This window comes from Peromyscus leucopus, chromosome 2 (assembly GCF_004664715.2).
Source record: "Peromyscus leucopus breed LL Stock chromosome 2, UCI_PerLeu_2.1, whole genome shotgun sequence".
Classification (NCBI taxonomy): domain Eukaryota; kingdom Metazoa; phylum Chordata; class Mammalia; order Rodentia; family Cricetidae; genus Peromyscus; species Peromyscus leucopus.
The window spans coordinates 63,315,128-63,321,745 of NC_051064.1; positions in this window are offsets into that span (position 1 = coordinate 63,315,128).

Consider the following 6,618-nt stretch of genomic DNA (forward strand, 5'->3'; position numbering starts at 1 on the left):
CAGCAAATCACAGCTAGGCCGTAAGCCAGTACTGGAATCCAAAAGCAACATGGACAACTGCATCCATCAGCCTGTGTGGCCTTGTGAGAGATGTTCTTGGCAAGGCAGGGAGCACTGAAGAAGGATGAGAACGCTCCTCAGCACTCCTGCCCTCAAAGTAGCAGAATGTGGTTAGTAACCTCTAAAGTGGCCCAGTACAATCCCCTTCCTTGAGTGTAAGCTGGACATAAGGACTCTCTTCTAAGAATCAGAATACCAAAGACATTCCTGGCATGTCATTTCTGAGATTAGCTTATAAAAAATTGCTGCTTCCATGTAGGTATTATTGGATAGGTTATTGGATAGATGTGGTGGTGCAGGCCCATAATCTTAGCACCTGGGAGGTGGAGGTAAAAATGTCAGGGCACAGAGATAAACATGGGCTGGAGAGTTCCATTTGGGATTGTCAGTAGGTTAAGGCTAAACCATCAGGCAGCAGAGGTCCCCATGGTGGAGCAAAAGTGAGGCATGGCCCTCGGCCAGGTCTGTGTTCAGAGGCTGTGATGAGGAACTCAAGCTAAGAGAGTAAAAGGGAGCTGGAGATCGTCAGGAGAAGTGTTTGCTTGCAAATACGAGGTCCTGAGTTTGATCCCATATAAAAGAAGGTAGACCTGCCAGTGCCTGCTTGTCATCTCAGCTCCAGGGAAGCAGCCAGGCTCAGATCTGGGGCTCACGGACCAAGCGGCCTTGCCCATCAGTGAGTTCCAGGCCAAAGAGAGATCCTGTCTCAAAACGCCCAAGGTGGCTGGCTGCCGAGAAATGGTATCAGAAGTTGACCTCAGGCCTTCTCATACACATGCACACACATGTACCCACAGCAACACATTTTGTGTGTGTTGGCATGCGTGTGTGTGTGTGTGTGTGTGTGTGTGCGCGCGCGCACTCTCGCAGAGAAAGCCAAGAGTGAGGAATAGTTGCCAGAGAAGTTGAAGGAAGTCCAGGTACTCCCGTTCTTGTGGGCAGAAGCAGGAGAAAGTCCCTGAAGAGGGAAGAGGAGGCCAGCTGGGGCAAACTCTGCTTTGAGGATGACGGCTAAGGACATGGAAGTGGTTACTGGTCTGTAAAGCTAGTAACCTCGACAGGTTAGTTCATACCCCAGATCTGAGAGTCTCCTGGAAACCAAAGCATGGACTAGAAACATTTCCCAAAGCCCTTCTGTGGGGATGGTCTGTATGTCAAATGCTCTGACTGGTCAATAAATAAAACACTGATTGGCCGGTGGCCAGGCAGGAAGTATAGGCGGGACTAACAGAGAGGAGAAAAGAAAGAACAGGAAGGCAGAAGGAGATACTGCCAGCCGCCACCATGACAAACAGCATGTGAAGATGCTGGTAAGCCACGAGCCACGTGGCAAGGTATAGATTTATGGAAATGGATTAATTTAAGCTATAAGAACAGTTAGCAAGAAGCCTGCCACGGCCATACAGTTTGTAAGCAATATAAGTCTCTGTGTTTACTTGATTGGGTCTGAGCAGCTGTGGGACTGGTGGGTGACAAAGATTTGTCCTGACTGTGAGCAAGGCAGGAAAACTCTAGCTATACTCTTCAGAGAGCCCTGAATTGGTTATGTTCAGCTTGATTTCATTTGACTGGTGGAAGATCCATTTTGGGGGGAAGGGGAGCCATAAAACATTATAACTATACAAATTGTTTTCCCAAAGTACCAGCCCCTTCATTGCCAGCTAAATGAAAGATCAAAAACCAAATACACCATTTCTTTTTTCTTACACAACAATTTGTTTGCACACACAAACTATCAAAATGCTTCTCTCCATGACTATTACCATATCTTGCAGCACCAGCCATCAACACTGCAATACACTGACAATATACTGAGTCAGTATGACCCAGAAGTGTGCAGCATCAGCCTCAAGAGTACCTGGAAAGGACTTTTCTAGTCTAGAGCACTACACCATTTCAGGGAAAGAGGATCTTTGCTTTAGCCTCTTCACAGCTCAACAGCACAAAAAGTCCCAGAAGAACTGTACCACACGAGTGAATCAGCACGACACGGTCAAATTATTCATAGTCTATTTTTTGCAACAATCTCTTCGAGCTGATGCAAAGATAAATAAACGTGTTCTATGCATAACTCTGACACTCTCTGGAGATTAAATTTAATTAAAATATAAAACCACAGATAAGACTTACTTTTGTAATGTCCTGGTAATCAGTCGGATTAGGGTCAGCAAACCAGCCATGCTCCTGGCCTTTGTCCAAAGCCTGAATGTGTGGCCTAAGGGCCAGACTGGAGGTTGTATAAGGTTAGCCCGGGCAAGGGCCAGATTGAACTGATGACCAGAGAAAGTCATGGAAATTTTGAGTGATCTGTGGCACTCGATGTATAATTATACTACATACTCATAAAGACAATTTCTGTGTTTAAAAGTGAGGTAACTGTTTTTGGCATCAGCCAGGTGAAATCATGATTGGCTAGATCTCTCTGGATTAAGAAATACTTGGAAACTGCAATAAGCTAATGTGACTTTTAGTCAACTTTTATTCTCTCCTATTTTTCTTCTGAAAAATACTTTTTGGATTTAAAAATAATAAGAAAAAAACAATGATTTGTTTGACCAACCATTTCTTAACAGTGGGACTATACTTAGGAAATAATATTATTACAATGTATGTACATTTATTTCTTATTTTCGTTCATATGATACATAGAAAATATATGTCCAATAATATTTAGAGTACCCTACATATGACCTTATGTACATTTCTACTCTCACTGGTGATTACAGATTTTATTTTAATAAACAGATATGATGTCATCCATGCATTCGTTTGCTTTATCTGTGAAAAATAAACTTTCAGTAACTCATTCATTATTTCTCAAGTCATCTTCTAATTTAAATTAAAGCCTGCAGGTAAATACAGAATTTGAATCACTTAGCCAAAGTCTGTATTTATAAGCCCCTGTGTCAACATGTCCAAATTTCCTTTCAAGTATTTTCACCAGTATTCTCTCACACCACCATTGATGATTTTATGGATGATAAATTAATTGGTGAAAATAAAAACTGTGCTATTTTGTCCTTAATGTGAAACTCAACCTTTTGTGAAATGTCCTTGATGCCTGGTGTGTGTTTGACATCAATACATGTTGAATAAGTTAACCAGAGACTAAGACTGTGGTGGTTTGAAAGAAAATGGCCCCCAAAGGGAGTGTCACTATTCACGGACACGCAGCAGAAGTGTGAGATTTTGGCTCTGAGCTCTGACCTCTCGGCTTTCTCTTTCGCATTGTTTCTGTGTTTCTTATTTGGTATGTTTTACTTATAGTGTGGTCCTGTTGGAGTAGGTGTGGTCTTGTTGGAGGGAGGATGTTACTGTGGAGGTGGGCTTTGAGGTCTCATGTATGCTCAAGATATTGCCAAGTAAGACAGACCATTTCCTGTTGTCTGCAAGATGTAGGACTCTCAGCTACTTCTCCAGCACCATAGCTACCTGCCTGCCACCATGATAATGGACTAAACCTCTGAACTATAAGCAAGACTCAATTAAATGTTTTTCCTTTATAAGAGTTGCTGTGGTCATGGTGTCTCTTCACAGTAATAAAAACTCTAAGACAAAGATGCTCTAGGATGGCCTTTCTGTATGCTGCGAATATGTGTTGCTACCATCGGTTAATAAAGAAGCTACTCTGGCCTATGGCAAGACAGGTTAGAGCCAGGTGGGAAATCCAAGCAAAGATACAGGGAGAAGGAAAGTAGAGTCAGGGTAGACACTAGCCCACTACCCAAGGAACAACATGCCAGCAGATCAGTAACACCACAGCCATGTGGCAGTACATAGATTAATAGAAATGGGTTCATTTAAGATGTAATCGCTAGCTAGCAATAAGCCTGAGTCATAGACCAAACAGTTTGTAATTAATGTAAGCCTCTGTGTAGTTATTTGAGACCAAGCTGCTGCAGGACACAGGAAAACTTCCGGCTACACAAAGACTATACATATATGCACATATATTTGTATATGTATGTATATATACACACATATATTTGTATATAATATTACATTGCAGCTGCCATTTCCCCTCCCTCCTCTCCTCCCAGCTCTCCCCCCTCCCCCGACCACCCCTCTATCTCATCCCCCAATCCACTCTTCCTTTTCTGTTTAGGAAAGGGCAGTTCTCCAAAGAATATCAATAAAACATGGCATATCAAATTGCAGTAAGACTAAGCCCTTCCTATGTATTAAGGCTGGGCAAGGCAACCTACCACCTGTGTTCTCAGCCATTACCCATGCATTCAGTTTGCTGGGTGTGTGCAAATGTGCCAGGCATTGTGCTAGGCTCAGTCCAGTGGGGCTCAAAACAAGCAACACCTGCTCTCTTGGAGGGTTCAATAGGAAGAGCAAGGAATAAATATGGAAGCACAAGTTGAGATAATCGCTATAAAGAGAAATCACAGGGTGCTCTGAAGAGGCCCTTCCTGAGATAAGACAACCAGCAAAGGTCTCTCTGTGAAAGTGATAATTAAGGGAAGATTAGGTGGATTAGTAAAAGTTGGTGAAGAACTGGGGAAGAATGCACCAGGCTTTGAGAAGAGCATGGTAGAGTGTTTTCTAATCCTTTGACAAGCTCTCAGATAGAGATGAATACCTCCATCTTAGCCCTGAGCCATTAACAATCAATTTCTCTGTGTCCCCATTTTCTGACTTTATATTTACTACATCTGTTTTTAGATACTGACTGGCTTTCCATATAGTTTGGTAATAAAGGAAAATGTGCTGATTGGACAAACCTTTGGTGTTTTTGTTTGTTATGAGAGTCCTTTCTCCTTGCAAGTTAATACATCCATGTTATACCAGTTTTGAGTACATTGTCTTCTATTATTGGGTTTGTCAACTGCAATGGTCTGGATTCTGTATTGTTCCTTCCCATCTCCAGCCAGCCTTCCCTTCAACAGTTCAAATGTTTCGATCTTGACCATCCTCACTCTTCCTTGTGAAATTCTAGAAATAGGTCATATTTGGTTTAAAGGAATGATTTTTTTTTTTTTTTACTAATAATGGATTCAATGAGCACACACTCCATGATTATGCTGCTGGGGTTCACTGAAAAGAGCGTCCGTCTGGAAGACAGTCAGAATGAAATCATGTTTGGAATATTCAGGGAAGAAAACAGAGACCATCTTGCCCTAGCAGTCATGTGCAGGGTGACTAACACTGGTATTCTTTCATGAGACTGTTTTATTAGAAAACTGTAGTAAACCATGCTGGTGTTTCCCCATGACCAGCATGGAAATGAAACTTACTCATAATATTTACTTCTTCTTCAGAGTGCCTTAACAGACCTGAAACATCTGAACTAACAAAAGTCCTCCAGCTTATAATACGACCCAGCTGCTCTGAGAATTGCGTGCGTGCCTGTGTGTGTGTGTGCCATGGGAGGGGATTTCCTTGTATTTATTCATTTATGTGCCCTTTGCAGAAGGGGCAAGCTCGTCCAACTGGAATTCGATGTGTCTTTACTGAGCATTTGTTATATGTAGATCACTGGCTCGTGTCTAAAGTGCCTTCCAGTGCGCAGCTGAGAGCTATGAAAGATGAGATTGTATACTGTGTAGGGACAGCGATATGACTAAGTGCTATTCTCATAGTCAACAATTCATTTTTCTACCAGCACAGAGCACCACATTATTAACAAGTGGGTATTATCCAAAAACTCTCATGAAAAGATACATCTGCATAGCCGTTTTCTATTATTAATTGTTTACAAGCAGCTGATTAACTTTTAATATAACAGAGATGAGAATCATCAGTTGCTCTGTAGAATTCAGTTCTTTATTCTTTGTTTTTGTTCCCAAATTGGGAGAACAAAGCAAGACATAAATATTTCAAATCTGAAAAAATGTAGAGTGTGTAAGAAAACCCTATTCCCTGTCTTTCCTATCTCTTCCAAACAGGAGCATTTACTCAAGTAACTGAGCTTGACTCTGGGGTTATAGGGATGGGTAAGTCTCTGAGCAAGAAACTTGCAGCCTGGCCAGGAGATGTGTAATGACATCCGCGATTAAGAATGAGCGCTGGGCTTGGGGATTTAGCTCAGTAGTAGAGTGCTTGCTTGGCAAGAACAGGATCCTGATTTCAACCCAGAGCACCTGAAATTAACCAGGACTTTGGTGAATTGGGGACACAGCTCAACTAATAGAGTGCTTATCTAGAATACATGAAGATCGATCGTCTTCTCTCTTCAGGTCTACATAAACAGGGCGTAGTGGTGTACGTGTATAATCCTAGCAACAGGAGGTGGAGACAGAAGGATCAGAAGTTCAAAGTCATCCTTAGCTACAAAATAAGTTTGAGACCATCCTGGGATGGAGATCCTGTCCGGAGAGGTAGTTGTGGGGGGGGCGGGGAAGAGGGAAGGGGGAGAGGAGACAGTAAGTGTTAGAGAGGTGTGTTAAGAACACATGAGAGCCAGGCAACATTGGGGTCAATCTGAGAGGATGGTACTTGAACTGAGCAGACATTAACTAGGTAGATAGGAGATCAGGAAGAGGACTGGACTCCCAGGGAATGGATGCCACAGGGAGCAGGGATATAACAGCTATTCTCGCCTGAGTTTTC